At 30.4% G+C, this 21,862-nt stretch overlaps 1 long non-coding RNA gene across 1 annotated transcript in view; it reads left to right on the top strand.

Annotated features, from left to right (window-relative positions):
• The window catches only part of LOC106678006 (uncharacterized), a 134,282-nt gene that overhangs the window by 65,836 nt on the left and 46,584 nt on the right, over positions 1-21,862 (top strand). The window contains exon 2 of the long non-coding RNA XR_001342685.2: positions 9,043-9,110. This is a non-coding gene — a long non-coding RNA (uncharacterized lncRNA). The remainder of the gene's footprint in view (positions 1-9,042; positions 9,111-21,862) is intronic.

Below are 21,862 nucleotides of genomic sequence, written 5' to 3'. Positions count from 1 at the left end.
TGTAACACTCCAATTTAACTTAGATCAGATTTACTAAATGTATTATAATGTACAGTTGTAAATAGCAATAAATAAATATTAAAAAAAAAAATGTTACAAAAAATGAATTGTTGATCTTTTTTATTCAAGAGCTTAATCATTTATAATATATTTAATAACCCAAGAAAATAAAGTTTCTTCGCCACATTTATTAAAATATGTCTGCTAATTAATGAAAAATCTGTATAAACAATTTTTCTGCTAGCGATTTTCACCTTTTTGAATTAAATGTTATTTTAAATTACGTTATTTCTATTTCAATTAAAGTAATTTTAGAATTAATTAGTTCGCTCTGCGATATTAATTAATCTAGACGTTATACGATTAGCACTAGATTCTTGAATTAAATATATATGCACCGGATATCAGTTATAACGATCACGGATATAATGACGTATCGGTCATAGTCACGAATATTTCTGTACTATATTTTTCAGAGGCTTACCAATTTATTTTTATTAATGTAGTATTATCAAATAAAGCAATCACAATGTAAATATAAAGAAATCCATTAGTTTTTGAAAGCAATACTTAATTTTTAAAATATTTATTTCATATTTACATGATTATGTAGTGATTAGTCCCTTGGAGGTCGTTATAAACGATATCATTGGATAATAAAGAGAAATATCGTTATTAATATTGATTAATAACGATATTTCTCTTTATTACATGTTTTTTATGAATTGTAGTCATTCATTCTTCTGTAAATAACATAGTTTCATTTGGATATACATTGTTTCCTGCTTGATTATCTTACAGAAAGGTCGAGGTTGGTCTGGATATTACCATGCACAAGTGTGTGTTAATTCATTAGAAAAACGAGTTTTTAAAGAAAAAAAAAGGTTATTCAGTAAAATTACTATTATTATTGTTCAGTTTCATTATTCTTGTTTGAACTATTCTTGAAATCGTCGGCACTAATAAAAAGAGTGGAGTAACGGGAATACAATGCTTGAGTAACCTATGTTTTTCTGTAGACAAAAAGTAGTGGAACCGAAAAAATTATAAATGTTCTGATGTTTTTAGAAATATTATTTATTTTTTAACCACCCCATTACATACTAATAACCTATCTACTGATGAAACACAACTATAGCTTCATATTATGATCATAAAGTGAAAAAGATACTTCCTATGGAATATATTAAACATCTTTATTTCATATAAGGCGTTGAGCTATCCCCCATCTAATTACACCATTATGGTTTACCATCATTTTAACAACATTTAGATACAATTAAAATGTTCAGACTATATTCAAAATGATATTAAAACTGAATTGTTTAATGGGAGTTACTATATTACCTGAAGATAGAGGAAACCCCGAATTATATTATAAAAGTTAATATTGTACAAAGAATTAGACAATTAGCCATATCTTTCAGGATTGCCCATAGTTCATGTCACATCTCAATTACGATTAAATCAGAATATTTCACAAGCCTATAGAGTCGATGATAAAACAATAAAATTAGTATTTTTAAAAATTAAAAGGTTAAATGCCACTAATTTAACATCAAACAGACGACAAATTAAAAAATAATAAAATAAATGTTAATAAAAATAAATAAGAAATTAATGGGTTGATGACCAGTGATGTTTTACGCCATTAATTAAAAACAAACAAACAAACTAACTCCGATTTGTTATTAAATGAAATGAAGATATTTCAGGAAGTATTTTCTTTACTTTTATATACAAATATATATTACAAATAAACTTTATATTAAATTATAAGTAAGTTATAACTTTTGATTTGGGCTCTCTGGTGGATTTTTATTTTTTTTTTTTGGAGTTTTATTTATATTATATTATTACAATATGTGTTATTTATGTACGATCTGTAGAATTATGCTTGTATTCTTTCCGAATTTTGAATTCTTTTTTAGTACTTATTTAGTGAAAAAAAACAAAAACTTTTTTGTTTTTCTACTTAAAATATTCCGGTTGTGCTTGTTACTCTGAGTAGATATAAAATTGAAGGATCCTTTGTCTACCCTTCTTGGCCCTTGAACTTCAGACAATTATTTCATAATGAGACCTAGTCCAGATACTTACTCCAGTTTCACCATTAAATTTTGTATCTGAAAATATAAAAATAAATAAAATAGAGGAAAAAATCAATTGTTCCTGAAACTATTTTGTCACTATCTTATTTGATGACGAAGTAGCCGCTACAGCTATAATTTTTAATCCTGTAAATTAATTTAATTATGTTTAAGAAAAAGATTTTGTGAATGCTCTCATGCTGGTATATTTGCGATTTCAAATGACAACCTTTTTAGGACTTGTGTGTCTTAGGCTTGGCCCATAAGCATTCGGAGTACTTTATCGAATTTCTCTGATGTTTCTCTGCCTGACCGACTGTGAGTAAGTTCTTTATGAAAGCTCTGGCTGGTTACAAAGGGCTCGAAGCAACGCTCTACTGCGCACCTCTAGTCTAAGAACGTCTCTGGGTGTGGTCCATAGAATTTTTTTTCTTCTTATAATGTGAAGGTAACATTACTCCACCCTATGTTCTAGTATACCGTCATCAGCATTATACCGTCTTCAACTGCGGGCATTACATTAATTGCTCTAAGATTGTTTGTTGTTTCAACTGGTAATGTCTGTATGTGACCGCATTTATTATGATGTACAGGTATGTAGGATTTTCAGGAATTTCAAAGGCCTTTTATTTAGGCGACTTCGGTTGATTAAAACATGAATATACTCGAAATCGTTTAACGATCCAAAACTCATCAATCATCGTCCATTAGAATTCCCATCGACCACACCTTAGTCATAATGTGTTTCGTAGTCAGGAAACGTTCCGCTGAATATGTCTTTCGGGCAGGGTCGGATTTAATGTATGTACGGGCATAAGAAAGAATTTTTGCCGCCCCCTTTTTGAATCAGTTTAACCTGTTTATTTGTGTGTTCTAAGTTATTTAATTATTTTTATGTCGAACAGGTCCGTTATTTAGGACTACATCTCGACAAACGACTGATATGGAATCCTCATACTGGACTAAAAAGACAAGAAACTGCTCGTAGATTCCGACTATTGCGATATTTACTAGACAAACGGTTTAAATTGCCAATCCATTAAAAAAGACTGATCTACATGACTATTATAAGGCCTATCTGGACATACGGAGTTGAGCTTTGGGGCTCCACTAAACCATCAAATTCCTCCAGAATCAAATCCTTACAGTCCAAAATGCTTCTTACTTTGTCACAAATCAAGTCATCCATCAGGACTTCTTCAATGTTCCGTATGTTGCCGATTTGGCCAGAACCAGATACCATTCCTTCCATGATAAACTTCTCAACCACCCAAATCCACTTGTTTCTAACCTGGCTTCTACTTCATTACCTAATAATCCTCCTAGGCGTCTGAAAAGAAGATGGCCTTGAGATCTTCTCCTCTAGAAATGTTATTGGAGTTCTATCAGTGGGTAGATTCTCCACATGTTTGTATCATGTCACTAGGTCACCTACAGCAAATTTACTTATTGTATATATGTGTATACAGTTGTAAATAACAATAAATAAATTATTAAAAAAAAATATATTTTTATGTTTTTTTTATCAAACTATTCTACTGTTGTAATTGTTTTGTTTCTGCTTTGTTTATGCGTTGCTATCTTTTGATGATTTCTGTTAATTTGCTTTATCGATTAAACGGTTGTTGCGGATCACTGGAGAGGAGCGTTATGAAGGAATGAAACAGGGGAAATAATGTATAGGACAGATTGGTAAATTGTTATTTGGGTTTGTGCGAGTAGGAGGAAATCAAAAATATGTATATAGGAAAAACAAATTTTTTGTTATGAAAAAAATGTATTTGAAGTATATTTATTGGATTTACATTATTGATAATTATTGTTTGAAAAAATGGAAAATGTTAATGTATTGCAGTTTATATATGTCCAATTATGGATTGATGGGTAAGTAAATGATTGTACAGAATAAATATTGATAAAACTAAAGTAATTAAAGAAGTGGGAAATAAAACGTATCTATTGGTAATTATTATAAATATAATTATTGAATGTATAATTATTTATATTTCGTTGCTTCTTTGCAATATATAACTTTATAATCATGAGAGATAGTTGACCGTGGATGACTTATACGAGGAAAAGATGGGTGGGGTGTGCGGTCAAAATATAGTACAAATAAGTTGAAAGAACTTATTTAATCGTGCTAACGTTTCGGCCAGAATTTCTAGCCTTCTTCAGGGCTGTTAGCTTGAAATCTTACGGCCAAGCTTTACCACCAATTATCTTTATATTTTTATTTCATTAATTCTGTTATTTTACTTACACATTTAATTACCTATGTGTACGTTTTATTTCTTCTTTCATTACTTTATTTTTATCTATATTCATTCTGTACAATTATTTACATTAATCATTCTACATATCCTTTATTCACTGTTTGTTATCTTGTTTTTTCCCCTTAGCTCTGATGAAGGCTAGAAATTCTGGCCGAAACGTTAGCACTAGTAAATATGTTTTTTTAAACTAATTTGTCTTATCCTCTGATACACCCCCAACCATCTTCTCCTAATTTAAATTGAATGATATTGGATATACATAATTATTTTTTATATACGGAAATTGCTTTTCTGAAGAGACGTTAAAAGATTGAAGTAATAAGTCCTTCAAGCTTCGACCAGAATGATATACTATTACACTTAAACGTCTTCCCTTAGATAAATGGTAGGGAGACTAATAATAGATTGCCCACCTATCGTAAAGAGTGAAGTCGTCTGTTTATTGGTGCGTTTCAAGTGGTTTATATTGCTATGTTCAAGACAAACGATTCCTCGTATCGCTGGTTTGACGGAGACCAAAGAGGTCTAATTGAAAATAGAAAGATTTTGTCATCCTATAAAAATCTGAAAAATTTGGAGTCAGATATGCTTCAAACCATTCCTGTCTTAAAGAACTTATAGTCCAGTTAAAATAGCTTAAAGTATGGATTTAACTAAGAAAGTGTAAATTAATTTCTCTCAGCGAATTATTATGAAAAAAATGTTAGCGACGTACGATGCTATACGGTCAGCCATTAGACGATGATGATACGGTCCGTAGCATTTATACAGCAATTTTTTTTCAAAATGGCTTCTATTTTTAGGTTTCTTGCCAATAATGTATCACAAATTGCTGAAATATCATTATAAAATGCTTAACAATGTATTTAGTGAACCTCCATATTTGATTCCTAATAGAGTTCATTATGTTCAATAATTCCCGAGATAACGTTTTGCCAAATTTTGTTGTTTTTTAAAATTTATTAATTTAATGTAATTTGCATCTGTACAAAATAATAAATACAATAAGTAAATATATGGAATGTTTCATTTATACTTGAAAACATTGGGAAGGAACCACTCATTGGTGGTACTTCAAGCATTAATTTAAATTAGAAGATCTGGAATTCTATTAATGGGTAGATTCTCCACATGAGTGTATCATGTCATTATCTCTCATACAGCAAATTTACTTGATGTATACATATTTATACAGTTGTAAATAGCAATAAATAAATTATTTAGAAAAAAATTAGAAGATCCCGTGGCCTCAGAGGATTGTCAGGGATTGTTAAAGATGAGAGATTAAGAACTAATGGATTAGGATGAGTAAGGAGTTTAGATTTTAGTAGTGAGTGATTTTTTTTAGTGAGTGGCAAGTTTAGAGCGTTTGTCAAGTAGGTGTAGTAGCAATCGAAATTTACGAGGAGTTTCTTGTCGTTTCAGTCTTCTCTGAGGACCCAAGTAAGTCTCTTGTCAAGATGGAGTCCTAAGTATCGAATCTGTTCAACAGGGGGTAGTTGAGTTTTTAGTAAGGATACTTACCAAATTAAAAAAAAATTAGAAGATCAATCTGTGAAATTATTTTGGTGAATATCTAAAATATCAAATAACTAATGTTCTACTTTATGGTGCAATTAATAACCTTTTATTTAAACTATAATAGAATTATTTGCGTTCAACATTTTTCCAGATATAGTTTACTAACGATATTTTCTTTTTCCCTAACAACAATAAATTAGATTACAATTATTTCTAGATTAAGCTGAAATTTTTCTGAACTATTAAAAAAGGATAGCCTCTGGTTTACATTGTTTGCGGGAACCCTTAGATTGTATGGGTTAGTGATGATCATTTTCCTCATGACCACTTATAATGGAGAATTTTCTATTTTTAATGCGATTTACTGAAAGAAGGCTTATTTTCTAGAATAGGCTCTATACAGAGAGCACAACGTATAGAAAAATTTAACTATAATATAAATAATAATAAGGATTCGCGAACCCGAAGGTTCGATGCCGATATCACTAATCGTTCTCTAATACATTTGTCTAATGACGCCCCTTCAAACCCTGATCTACTAAATCAGTTTTAACGCAATCCTCCCATTTACGTTTCGGTTTACCCCTCGGACGTTTACTATACGGTACTGTGTTTATTAAAATGTCAGGGATCCGTTCGTGAACCTGAATTATATCTACCTGGTGCAGGTTCCCTCAATTCACCATTGTTTAGCCTTCTAAATTCTGCTGTTAACTAATAATATTATATAAAGCCTAAATATGTTACGTAATAGTTTATTTTCAAAAACCTTAAGGCGCTGTTCTTCTCTTAGTGTAAGGGGCCACGATTCGCATCCATAAAGAACAGAGTAATGGTTGATAGTTTTGTTAGTTCTTTTTTTTAATTATTTGGACAGAAGGCGAGAGCTAAGATACTTCGAAATTAAAAAATAACAAGCATTTCCCGCCTTCAACTTTGCTTTTATTTCATAAATTACATTTTTTCTAGTTATCGTAGAACCTAGATACTTAAACCTATCTACCTGTTGAAATGTGTTTCCTTCCCTGCCTTTATCTCCGAAATAGCTCACGTTTCTACTATTAATCATATATTTTGTTTTATCTGTATTTGTTTCTAGACTTGGTTCCTTCCTTGAGTTTTTTAACACAGGTGTATTTAGTTTTATAGTTTCCTTGTCTTCACCCAATAATTCCAAATCATCAGCATACGCAAGCACTTGATTTTCCAACCTAAAATTAAACCCTTTTTTGGTATACATCACATTTCTAATAACGTATTCAGGTGCTTAATTATAATATAAAACCAATAACAATTATAAATGTTTTAAAATTATATTTAATTTAGGGCTTATACTGAAAGATGGGGCGCGTTCTTATCGATTAATTTACGAAACGATCTATCAACTGACGATAAACTAGGTTCAAACGCTTTTTTCACCCATGGAATCAGTAAAGACCCATGAGTGGAGTACTTTAAAATATTAAATAATTGATGCCTTCTTAACTCTCTCTTCTGAATGAGAACGCAGCCCACCTGGGCGACGACTGCTTAATTATTTATGAGATATTTAAATGAAAGTATTATAAAAATATTTAATTGTTAGGAGAGAATGTGCTAAGCGTTTAGACGGAGCATGCACCATGATAAAAGGAGTTTGTAACGTGAAGGTAAAAAAAGCCGTTAGGGGCATGAACCATGAAGGCCGATCTCAGGCATATCAACTTAGTTTCGTCTCACTTATACTGGAACCTTTCCTACCGCCTAAATTATAAGCTTTTTCTCCTTTCAAATAATCCATTTTCTTTCCAAAATGCATTATTTATTGTTGGAATAATATAAAATAACCTGTTTATCGAAGTCATGTTACCTTTGATCCTATAAAAATAAATAAGACCTAGTAGCAATACAAAGCGGATGAATAAACATATTATATGCTTACCTTTTTTTTTTATTATAATTTTTAATTGCCTTCTGTATAATGGCCTAACTTTATGTTTATCTCAATTACCGTGCAATTTTTTTTCATTGGATGTTAACTATTATAAAAATGCTGATGTCTGTTATATATAATAATGATTTAGTAATATTTTAATATTAGTAACAATACGTTATATTTTTTTATGAATTACCTTTATACTTTGTAAAGTGTTTTGTGAGTGAAAAAAAATACTAATATTTCATTAAAATATTCATTCCAAATCTTGAATAAAAATTGAAAATTCCGTCTTCGAATATTGAAAACACTACTGCTTCAAATGCCATTTTAACCAATTTCTGATTTTTTAAAAAAATAGATATTTTCCAAAATGTTGAATTTCAGTACGTTCTTTTTTTTAATAATTTATTTATTGGTATTTACAACTGTATACATATATACACATCAAGTAAATTTGCTGTAAGTGATATTATGACATGATAAAAACACATGTGGAGAATCTATCCATTGATAGAACTCCAAAAACATTTCTAAAGGAGAAGATCTCGCGGCCATCTTCTTTTCAGACGCCTAGGAGGATTATTAGGTAGTGAAGGAGAAGCCAGGTAATTTCAGTACTTGATATTTAAATTAAAATACAATATATCTAAATTATTTTTGGAATAAATAAGTTTTAATTATAAATGTATTATGGTTAATCAAATGAAAAGAAATAACTATGAATAAGTTATCATAAATAACATTGCAGTCATATTTATTATTTTATAGAGCATATCACATTTTCTGTTTTAACATTTATGAGAACAATTGGAGTACTATAAATGGGTATGTTTGTATCATGTCACTATGTCACCGACAGCTAATTTACTTGTATATATTTTAATACAGTTATAAATAACAATAAATACATTATTTAAAAAAAAAACATTTACGAGAACAAAGTTTTATTTTATCCTTACTTTTTAAATTATTAATCGGGATTTTCTTTTTAGGAACCTTGATTGTATCAATTTTTCAAAATTTTTGAGGTGAAAAAACTTTCAAATAGAATATAACCTATTCGATAGAATATTTTTCTTGTACACCGTTTCGGGAAAATTATCCCATACCGCAGCACCTTTACAATATCAATGTTATATTATTAATTTCATTTATTCATTTTGTGATAACCAACTATGTTTTTTATTGAATTATATATTCTACCTTTTTTAATTTCATTTATTAATTTTTTTTGCAGGAGTGATTTTTGGAATTATTTACCTCTTGGATGGACAAAAAATGGACATATTTTGATAGTTCCTGAGGGTATGTCTTTAAATTTTTAGCTTAGATATTACTTTTCCTACTGTTCATAACAAACAAGAAATATGACCACTTAAGTGAAAAATGAACATACTTAATGGTTTTCAAGTGATTTTGTAAATTCGATCGTTGATGGAATTTGGTATTGGTATATTAACAGTTCAATTTGAAGTTAAATGTATCATAAAATTGTTTATAACAATTATTTTCCAAAGAATAGCAGCTTTCTTGTATGAACTACAACGTAATCTTGTATCTATTACTGCACAAATTTTAGTAAAGTTAGTTTACTTTAAAAATGGCATTATTAATTTTTTCCCTATAGTTGGTAGTTTTCTAAATATTAAGGTCTTAATCTAAAATGAGGGAAACTTTTATTTTTTTCTTTGATAAAATGAAAATTATGTTATTCCCGGTTATTCGCTCATTATATAGTTACAATACCTACTTTTCTAGGATGTTTACTGTTTTTGTTTTTTAGTTCTTGTCAAACTCCATTTGTTCATTACCAGTGTTGCGGCGAGAGGGATGAGCTGTGATCTTATGAGATCTGTTCTTGCCCTCACACGTGGGGGCTAGAGTGGGCTCAGGGATCCTCAGGTCGATTGTGTAAATATTGTATATAGCGTAAATGTGATTAGAGATTATTTTTTTTAATTTTATTTATTTATTTTTTCATGCATACATAGTTTGATTATGTTAATTCTCTTTATCCTTTTGTTTGTTTGTATTTTAAGAGAGATTTTATTTATTTTTATGTACTTTTTTTTCTTTCATTTATTTATTTTTCATTCTTATTTTATTTTAGTACGAATGTGATCATTCACTACTATTACCTATTGCCCACAACTGTGTGGGAGATTGTAATATCTATCAATAAATAAAGTAGTTTTATTAAAAAAAAAAGTTCTTGTAAATATATTTTCTGAAAAGAAAATACGTGTAATTTTTTGAAAAATACATTATTATACGAAAAATGTAATTTTCATGGGATATACAGAACCAAAAATCATATTTGGACCTTTAATCAGTAAAAGCTTTATTTCTGGAAGTAATAAACTATATAAAGGAAAACAAGAATTCAGTTATTGTAAGTAGGTTTTTTAGTATATACTTAAATGCACTGCACTACACTGACAGGTGAAAATAGGTTTCCTTTAAAATCTTAGATGTATATAATACCTTATAATATATCAAAAATTTGTTATATATAAAAAATTGCGCAATTCGATCCTTTTTTTAAAACTAATTGATATTATTAAGCTACTAGTAATAGGTTAGGATTTTATTAGCTATGATCCTAAAAATAAATACCAAGCATTTAGAAAAAAAACTGTCATATAAGGCCTACGAATTCACAGGGATTCATAAACGTTTTCCATCGTCTTTTTCAGTTTTGCATCAGACTCCATTGAAAGAAATTAGTCTGCAATTCTACTTTTTGGTTAACTTGCAATTTTACTATACCAATAAAAGGCTTACAGTCTTAAAAGTTATTTAAATATGATAATAATTAAAAATCGTGAAATCGCTAATCTTTACAATCCAGAATGGTCAGGGGTTCAGTTCTTTGTAAGGAAGGAGTATTTCTTGAACAATGGTTATACAAGGAAGTCGAGTTTAAGATCACGCTAAACTGTGAGATTTTTCCCGAATTGAGATTTTGTTCCAAGAGTCCACAGAATTGACTCAGGGCGTGAATAACAAAATAAATAATTATCTGCCACAGCAGATTCGAACCCAAGTCCTTGCAGTTAGTAGCTAACACATCGTTTTTATCACTGAGCTACCCTGCTCCTCTGTATTTACGTTGGAACAATTTAATTTTCGATTAGGTTTTGCTCAATACTTCCAATTTGAAAAAAAAACAAGCAAAACGAAAACAAATGTTTTGTGTCTAAATTCAGATGCAAATTAATTTAAAAATAAAATTTCATTCCGAGATAGTATGTAGATTGACTGTCATCAGGGGTTGGCCGCAAAAGCCTGTTAGTCAGCAGAAGCCTGTATCCCCCCTGGTCCCCAAGGCAAACAATGGCTGTGCAGAACCGATTAACAGATTAGTTAAAATCCTCAGCGTTAGCATAATCCGGGTAAGGGTTTATCCCTTTTGGTAGAAGCTGTATCTTTATTATGGCTATATTTTAGAAAAATATTTCTTCGTTAAAACGTCAACTATCATCTGTACCACAATAGTAACTAATTTAATTTTATGATTCAGAATTAAGTTCATTTGTTTAGTATTAATTTAATAATTAAATGTTCTAGTAACCTAGAAAATTAATTTTTTTTTTTGGATCACTCAAAATTTTGTGGCTACGAGTTGTCAGGTCTGACGTCAATTACGCTCTATATCATAGGGGGTATGTTAAACGTATCTTAACTTAAATCTTAAATAATTTTTTCCTTTTGTAGTGTATCGTATATATATATATATTATTTTTTTTCTATATATATATTTTTTTTTTTTAATAATTCCATTGATAGAACTCCAAAAACATTTCTAAAGGAGAAGATCTTGAGGCCATATTCTTTTCACACGTCTAGGAGGATTATTAGGTAATGAAGGAGAAGCCAGGTTAGAAACGAGTTGGTTTGGGTGGTTGGGAAGTTTATTATGGAAGGATTGGTATCTGGTTCTCGCCAAATCGGCAACACAGGGGACATTGAGGTCCTGATGGATGATTTGATTTGTGACAAAGTAAGGAGCATTAAGGATTTTACGAAGGATTTTGAGCTGTAAGGATTGTATTCGAGAAGAATTAGATGGTTTAGTGGAGCCCCATAGCTCAACTCCGTATGTCCAAATAGGCCTTATAATAGCCATGTAGATCAGTCTTTTGTAATGGATTGGAAGTTTGGACCGTTTGTCTAGTAAATATTGTAATAGTCGGAATCGACGAGCAGTTTCCTGTCTTTTCAGTCTTGTATGAGGATTCCATGTCAGTCGTTTGTCCAGATTTAGTCCTAAGTAACGGATCTGTTCAACAGGAACGACTGGGGTATTATTAAAAGATACTGTAGGACAAGACGAAGGCTTACGACAAAGGGTAAATTTTCCTATATTAAATATCAAAGGTTTAATACTTGAATTTTTCGGAAAATATTCAAACTAAAAATGGATGATATAAACAGAGGATTTAGAAGGCTACACAACGCCGACTTTTTTTTTTTTATCTTCCTGGTCATTTCTGACATGGGTTGGGGAGGGTAGGGTGTGGTCACCCTTAAGATAACCTACACATTTTAGCCATAGGTGGGTAGTGTCAAGTTTTATTCTATAGGATCGCCACGAAATAAAAGTCAACCGATCCAACCGTATTTGAATCGGCGCCGCTACAGGTATGAGATTGTCAACATGCCTCAACTTCCCCAACTCTACCGGAAATAATAATTCAGGTAATAGCATTACAGGGAATAAGATGGGCGTGCATGTTAGGTTGTAGAGCTTATTAGCGGACAGATCTCTGCAACACTGAACCGACGGGTTAACGTCGAAGCAGTGAACCGAAGTTAAGGTGGATAGCGTTCAGACTGCTCTTGTAGAATCCTCTAGAATGATGTTTAGTTTGAATGCTTATAAAGCAATCGTGAGTGATTCCTTCTTCATTTTATTTTTATCTTTTTAGCGGTTATTTCATACTAGGATTGTTCTTATTTGGACCTATCTTTTTGTATATCTTTTTGTATCTCTGTAATGGCATTTTATAAAGTTTCATTCCATTTCCTTAAAAATTTCATAGTTAAATGAAATCTTTACCAAGTGAGTTATTGCCTGATTCCATAAGCCAATGGTTAGGGAATAAAGGAGGCACTACAAAACTGATTTGTGTCAGACCCATACTTTCTCACTTTAAATACATTTGTACTTTTTCACTTCACACATTCGCTGTGTGACATATCCCTTGAAATTTGTTCACTTTTGTTAACGACTATATAAAATATATTTACTTTTTTCAAAATAGCTGAATGTTTGCCAAGTTACTGGTGATAATAAGATTCTGACAATATTTACTATTTCCAAAATATTTACTTTAAACCAATTAAAATCAACCATTTTCTCACAAAGATCAAAAATGGAGGACAAGAAATATTCGTAAGTAAACATTTTTAAGATTGGTTATTTTATAAGCACGAATTCACTTATTGACAAATGGACAAAAATCGCCTTTTTACTGTAATTGTAATCATATAATGAAATCAAAATACCTGTTTAAACAAGATACTTTTCTAAAGTTCTCTAAAATGTTTGAAAATAATTACTATGTTTATCGCCGGGTGAGGTCTACAAAACAATTCTTTTTAAAGCCCATCTGCCTCTACAATCTATTTTTCCTGTGGGGTTTTTCCCCGCTGCGTTCGCCTCGGTCAGGTTGATGTATGCCGCAACCTAATGAAGTTTCCAGCCTGTAGGAAAATGTAATAGAAGTTGCCCTGAGAGTTTCCTGTTTGCTTCATTGCCGTCCTTAATGGACTTTAATTTATTACCATATTACTGTAAAGTTGCTCTAATTTTATTAAATTATCATTGAGAAAATGAAATATTGATTAATATTAAATTTACTTCTGAGCTTTTAGGATTTATATTTATGCACCCTTGTTTAATTTTTCTACATTTTATATAATAAAAAAAATCAAAGATTTACAATTGATATATTTTCTCGTTATTAGGATCAACTTATAATATGATGTGATACATATATTTGTGAAATAACAAAATTATGGAAAAATTAAAGAAACTCCGTTATATGTTTAAATAGTATTTTATTACAAATTTAATGTAGTTTCTCGAAGATTTGTTTACCATTGCATTTGTACATGGTTTATATTATAAAAAAAAAATAAATATAAGATTTACAATTGATATATACATTTTTTATTAGGATCAACTTCGTCATATTTTATTATTTAATAAATGAATATTTTCTGCTCTTTTGCTGTCCGAAGTCTTGTTTACCAAATCGTCTGCGTTTGTTTTATATAATAAAAAATAAATAAATATTTATGATTGAAGTATTCAATTTCTGCAATTGATTCTGAGGATTTTTTTTTTTCATCTCTTTGTTTGATGTTCTGTTACTTTTTTCGTGATATTTATGTGTATTTTAATTTTATTGGTATTTTAAGAGAGTTTTTTATTTTATTTTATTTCATTTTTTTTTAATTTTTAATTTTTTTTATTTTTTACTTATTTATTTTGTTTTTTTAATTTTTTTTTATTTTAGTATGTATGAGATCATTCATCAATATTACCTATTGCCCACAACTGTGTGGCAGACTGTAATATCCATCAATAAAAAAATCTATCAAAAAAAAATTTTATTGGTAGTATTCATTCCCAGTTCTACGTTGTAATGTTCTAATTATTTTAATGTTTTATTGTTTTTTTCTTGGAATGTTATTTATTATCAAGAACTTCTTCAATTGTTTTTCATTACTATTATCCTTATTCTTTCCTTGATTCTTGTAATGTTTTATGATATTTTTTTAAGTCCTTATAGAAGTCTGTAATTGTTTTTTGTTAATTTTAATTTTTCTCATTTATTATCTTTTTACATTATTTGTTTTATTTCCATATTTATTGTGTCTACCTCTAGTTTTCAAACCTTCATTTTTTGTTAATTGTACCTATACAATATTTATAGTGAAGGGATGGTTTGATAAGAAATTCAATGTTCTAAAAATAGGATATTTGTTTTCTGTTTTTTTTTTATCCATTTGTTTCAATTTTTTTAACGTTCTTATTTGTTGTTAATTCCATATTTAAATATTTTAAATCATTATTGACCTTTAAATAAATTCTAATCTATTATAATTACTGTTAAATTGGTTAATTAATATTTATTTTTTAAAATTGTATTTATAATAATTAGCAAGTTTTCATGTATTTTTTAACTAATATTGGTGATTAAATTTTTCAATCGTTTTGTAATTGGATTAATTGTCTATATTTCATATTTTGGACATATTTTCCCTCATCAGAACTCCTGAGGCTTGTCGGAAATATTTTTGATTGAATTTTAATAATCCGTTTTATTATTTATTTATTACATGTGTATAAAAATCAACCTATTTCTGGTTCTGATAGACTTTTAAATCTTTTCTTTTTCAATCTACCTGCATTATCCCTTACTAAAATGAGAAAATAAAAATGTGAGGATTAAAATGCAATTTGAAAAGGTAATGCGATTCTCCCATTCCATCCTGAGGAGGAAATCGCTAAGATTGATTTTAAATCAGTGAACTGGTGAAGAGAGTGTGTGCCCTCCAGCCGCAATTCAATTACTGCTTCCATCCTGGAATGGAAGACTTTCGATAAGCTGGCTGGGATGCACCTAAGTGGCTCATCGACTCCGCTGGCTTACTGCTGTCACGAGCTGCAACCACATGGTTTAATCAGACGGTTGCTTCCTGGCTTTTGTTGTAGGGTTGCACGATTTTTTTAATCATAAATTGCTTTACGTCTAAGTAAGAAATAGGGACTTAAATTGTGATATTTACTTGAACTCCGAAAAAAATGATATTATTTGAAAAATTAATATTTATTTATTTAATGTGATTTACAACTGTACAAATAATAAATATGTTGTATGTTTCATATACACTTGAAAGTCTTGGGAAGGAACCACCCATTGGTGGTACATCAATTATTAATTTAAATTAGAAGGTCCCGTGGTCATCTTCTTTTCAGACGCCTCGGAGGATTATCAGTGATTTTTAAGGATGAAAGATTAAGAATTAATGGGTTAGAATGGGTAAGGAGTTTGGAATGAAAAGACGCATATCTGTTTTGGGCCAAATCTACAACAATGGGATGTTAAGGTCTTTGTGAATGAGTTTATTTGTAACGTAATAAGGAGGAGCAAGGATTTTACGTAGGATTTTGGATTGTAAGAATTGGATGCGGGAGGAATTTGATGGTTTGGTAGAGCTCCACATTGTTCTGATTATCAATGTGTTTACTAATTTTTTGAAGTGAATGGGAAGTTTAGAGCGTTTGTCAAGTAAGTGTTGTAGCAATCGAAATCTACGAGCAGTTTCTTGTCGTTTCAGTCATGTGTGTGGATTCCAAGTAAGTCTCTTGTCAAGATGGAGTCCTAAGTATCGAATTTTTTCAACAGGCGTTAGGGGACTATTTAGAAAGGATACTGTAGTACTGGAGGGTAGAGGTTTACGACGGAGGGTAAAGGTGATCTGATGGGATTTGTCAGGATTTATTTTGATTCTCCAGGTTTAACACCATTCTTCAATAGATGTTATGTATGTCTGTGATGCATTAGTTAGGTCGTTGTTTACAGACAGTATACATGTGTCATCAGCGTATGTTGTGAGGACTGTGTTAGGGTGGGTTGGGATGTCAGCTGTATAAACCGTATAAAGAATGGGACCTAAGATACTACCTTTAGAAACACCGGCGGACTGAGAAAAGAGAGATGAGTAGGCTAGTTTATGATTTACATTAAAGGTTCTATCAGAGAGGTAGGAGCTGATTATAAGGAAATATATAGGGGATAGGAATTGACGAAGTTTATAGAGCAGATCTGGATGCCAGACTCGATCAAAAGCTTGTTCATCATCGAGGAAGACTCCCGTGCAGTACGCTCCAATGTGGGAGATATGACTCGATAACTCTGTTGTATGGTAGAATGGAATGTTCTAAATTCAAACTGGTGGTCAGGAATAACATGATATGAGTCAAGGATTGGATAGAGGCATTTTAATAAGAGTTTTTCTAGGATTTTTCCCATAATGGGCAGGAGTGAAATATGACGGTAGGAGGATGGATATTCAAGTGGCTTGGAGGGTAAAATTAATATTTAATTTACGAAGTTAAAAGTAGTAGTAATACTACTAAACGATGGTTGAGATAATATCTCTAGAAATGATGCATAGATTATTATTATTTTTATTTTTAATTACTGAATTCGTATTTTGATTTTCTTTGTTAGCAATTTAGTAACGGAAAAAAAATTTTACTTCAGGTTACTAGTGATTTAAGATTCTTATCATCAGTTATCGAAACAACTCTTTATAATTTTATATTTATGCATATTAAGTAATCTAACATTGGTAATATTTTATTTTTCTTTGTGCTTCGATTTAGAGTTGATAGTTAATCGTACACTTTGACATGAGAAATTAGAAGCTTATATTTGGGAAAATCGACGGATGCTGAGGATGAAACGTATTCAGAAGAAAAAATTATGGAAAATACAGGAGCTTTTATAATGCGTTAAAATAATATTTTATTAACAATTTAATGTAGAAGTGGTCCCCGAAGTTTTGTTAGCCATAGCGTTTGCTCATGGTTTGACGTACCATAAGTTCCAACTAATAATAATCAGTTGCTGTTATTCATTTATCAGATCTTATTTACTTCAAATTCAGATTCAACAATGCTGTATGGCGTTTCAACTAATTTTAATGTAATGTTTTAGTCACTATAACAAGTATACCTAACTGAATATGTTACATTACGAATTAAATACGAAATCATATTGCGACTTATATAATTGTTAAAAATTCATTGCTACTTTAAATACCTAACCGTCATTAAAACAAAAGGTTCTTTGGGGTATAAAACAAGGCTTTACTTTCTCTAATTTTATTTATTTTACCTCGAAGATATGCAAGATTTGTTAAAGGTAGGTAATCTTTTCTTTTTTTTAATGCTTGTATGTTTTTCTAAAATTCCAAAAAATAATTAGAGACCTCATTTTGTGTACAAATATGATTTTCCTCTCTAATAATAATGACTACTATTTTTAAACATTTTATACCCTAAATAATTTATTTATATAAATCTTACTATAAATACTTATTATTGAGAATAGGAATAATCTACTGGGCAGATCATACTGAATCATATTTATTGAACGCCGACTTCAGTAATGGTAGAGTTTGGGAAACAGGATAGGAGCAAAAAACAGACCATTCGGAAGCTTTTTAACACCTGTTACATGAGTTAGGATCCGAATCGCCCAGGGGTTGATTCTGTGCCCTCGATTAGAAATCTATGCTCTCCCTATTTTACATGCTAAAAGCACTTAGCAAACCCCGCTCTGGTAACCATGGGTGCTTTATTCTTTATTTTATTCTTGTTAAATGTTCCTTCAAATCAATGTTCTCGAACAAGGATTATTTTCTAAATAATACACGACTCACTCACATTTCTTATTATGATTCTCTTTTTTTTTTAATTTTACTTTATTTGTTGTTATAAGATATTGTAAAATGTTATTTGCGATAAAAAATAAGCGCATAATTTGACGTTGATCAGAACGTTTTGAACGATGAACGTTTTGATCAGTACTCTTCATCGAGCGAAAAAAAATTCTTGGAATAAAGAAATAAGACACTTTTATAAAAATGATTAGTTTCATGTTACCTTAATTTGAATCCATAGTGTACTGACTATCTGATATAAAATATGATCCCAATATACAGGGTGTTTCAGAGTTAAGTGGCCACTTTTCAGAACTCATATTATATTTACATGACAATCATGAAATCTTTTAATAACCCCTTTCTAACACACGAATGAGAAACATTCTTACATAGGTTTCCATCCTATTCTAACCAGAGTGGGAAAGTCGATTTTTATTCCAAAGGTCCTATATAGCCAGAATCGAACGGGCACTGTTACAGCTATGAGGCTGCTAAGGTGATGCCTTAACACTCTCGCCTACAATAGCCCCTTCTTGTAGACTCATACTTCTTCGTATAAAACATTAAATAAAAATACTTTGTATGACAAACCCTACAGTTTCCTTCTTCCATTGACGTAAGTGGTCCCGTTTCGTACTTGTAAAGAATATACAGGGTTTTTCAGGTTTAAGTAGCCAAACTGAAAATATGAATTAAGGACCTCAAAACAAGAAAATAAATGTCCTCTGAAGGTATGTCCGCAAACGCTTTGATTAGGAGATATTCACACCTAAAGATTTTCATTGTTATGAATTATTCAGTTTATATGAAATTAATAAAACCTGCTTATTTGTTCTAATTACTTTATTAATTAAATGTAAACATTAAGATATATATTAAATGTTGTTTAAAGTGAAGGTATGTTCGGAATTGCTTTGTTTAGGAGATGGATTAGATAGAATACTAATATGGTCTTTTATCCCTAACTATATAAAAACTATTGGCAACATAAGGATTAATACTATTTGGAATTAGCATTGAGAACTATATCAATAACATCTATCAGTTGGTAAGAGGCTTTCGCAAAGTACTCATCATTATGCCTTCAATTTATACTAATGGTGAATATGCCGATATCGTGTTTGTGTACGGTTTTTGCAATGCTAATGCTGCCCGTCGTGAATATGCTAGGTGATTTCCGAATAGAAGATTACCAAACAAGTCTATTTTTAGCTCCACGTTTCATCGTCTTAGAGAAACAGGAAAAATGATGTTAATGTTTACAACTAATTAATAAAGTAGTTAGAAGAAATAAATAGGTTTTATTAATTTCATATAAACTGAATAATTCATTACAATGAAAATCTTTAGATGTGAATATCTCCTAAACAAAGCGTTTGCGGACATACCTTCATAGGACATTTATTTTCTTGTTTCGAGGTCTTTAATTCATATTTTTAGTTTGAATACTTAAACCTAAAAAAACCCTGTATATTCTTTAAAAGTACGAAACGGGACCTCTTACGTCAATGGAAGAAGGAAACTGTAGGGTTTGTTATACAAAGTATTTTGTATTTAATGTTTTACACAAAGAAGTATGAGTCTGCAACCTCATAGCTGTAACAGTGCATGTTCGATTCTAGCTATATTGGACCTTTGGAATAAAAATTGACTTTCCCACTCTGGTTAGAATAGGTTGGAAACCTAAGTAAGAATGTTTCTCACTCGTGTGTTAGAAATGGGTTATTAAAAATATATGTGATTCAGAAAATTCAGGTTTAGTGTTATATTAAATAAAGTCATTACTGATTAAAGATTTCATGATTGCCATGTATAGTATGAGTTCTGAAAAGTTTCATCCGTTTAAATATCAGCTTCCATCTACATGGTAGATTAAGGATGATGGCATTTTTCCCAGAAAAGATATAAAACACTATTTTTCATTTGTCAGTAGTTTATAAGTTATTATTGGAAACGAAATCGGAATTATAGAAAAGAAATTTCCCATTTTTGCTTTAAATTAATCAGCCTAAAAATCATTTATATTGGTTTTAATCAGAAAAATCTTACTACAATTCCAAGCAATTTTTCCATCCCAGTTCATACGTAATTTCAAAATTTAAAACTGATAATATTTGACTTTATTAAAAGATAAAATAACACATTCTACAAAATCGGGTACGAATCGGGCCTGAGGGGGTTGACTTTTGTTTCTATTGCGGTCCCGCGAAATGACTTGACCCCTCTACCATGGTTGGAATCAGACGTTATCCTGTAGATAGCCCCTCTTATGTCAGAAATGTTTAGGAAGTGGATTATAAAAAAATAATAATAATGATTTATTTTTTATTAATATAGTTGTTTGAGAGTGGTTTACTTTCTTTTTAAAACAATTTTGATCTCTTTTCTCTCAACTTTATTCCTTTTTAACATCCGACGTTTCGACCTCTCAGGTCATTCTCAAGGATTCCTTATTCTGTCTTCATTCCTTTTTTTTCCTTTAAAATTCATTATTGCCGGCTAATTGCCTTTGTCCTAATAATTTCTTCTATTAAACTATTATCCTAAATTTAAATTGAAAGTTTTAAATTTAGGATAATAGTTTAATAGAAGAAATTATTAGGACAAAGGCAATTAGCCGGCAATAATGAATTTTAAAGGAAAAAAAAGGAATGAAGACAGAATAAGGAATCCTTGAGAATGACCTGAGAGGTCGAAACGTCGGATGTTAAAAAGGAATAAAGTTGAGAGAAAAGAGATCAAAATTGTTTTAAAAAGAAAATAATAATGATAATAAAAATAATTAAGCACAGTGATAAACGCTTTCATTATATTGAACGTATGGTTGGATATAAGTACTAAACAAATAATTGTTACTGGGTCGGACAGATCCAACTGTCACGTGAAGGGATAAATTTACTCGGTTCTTTATAGAACACCGAATAGTATCGCAGTGATGAGGTCACAAACAAATACTTCTCTATCGCAGATCAATCATAAATATTTTAATTGGCATAAGCACGAATTGTTTACATTGGATTACTAATTATGAATTGAAAAATCGATGTTTATTCAGGGACACTAGTTCCTCTAACAATAACAATTTGGAAAATTGGAGAAGCATTTGTTTGGCTACATTATGTAGAATTAAACACTTTAATTAAAACAATAATAATTATATAATAAAATAGGAACATGAAAAGATGCTTGCCTATATATTTATTATTTACAAGTATACGGAAGATAGATAATCAAGGAGGTTGGTATGCAATTAGGAAGAAGCTTAACGAATGGATATGGTTAGGGAATACCTAAATAAGGTGGCAAGAATACAGGATTTTTTAAAGGAAACAGTCCTGTGACAAAGAATAAAGAAATCAGTGAGTTGAGATCTTGAATTGACAAGTGGATGGATTTGGCGAAGAGGTTGATTAGGTAGAAAGGTGTTTTTGTTCTTGAGGGTTGGAATAAAAATGTACAAAAAATGTATTCTCTTCTGATATTAGGAAAGGGCCAAATTTTATGGGGATAACTTTGAGAGGTATGAGAGCTTCTGGGATTACCGAATTAAGGGGTAAAGCGAGGAATGGTTTAGAGTTGGTTTATTT

This window comes from Halyomorpha halys, unplaced genomic scaffold (genome assembly GCF_000696795.3).
Source record: "Halyomorpha halys isolate HHAL.00 unplaced genomic scaffold, Hhal_1.1 Scaffold118.1, whole genome shotgun sequence".
NCBI classification, from domain to species: domain Eukaryota; kingdom Metazoa; phylum Arthropoda; class Insecta; order Hemiptera; family Pentatomidae; genus Halyomorpha; species Halyomorpha halys.
The sequence above is the reverse complement of the archived record's forward strand: the minus strand, read 5'-3'. Positions and strand labels throughout refer to the sequence as shown.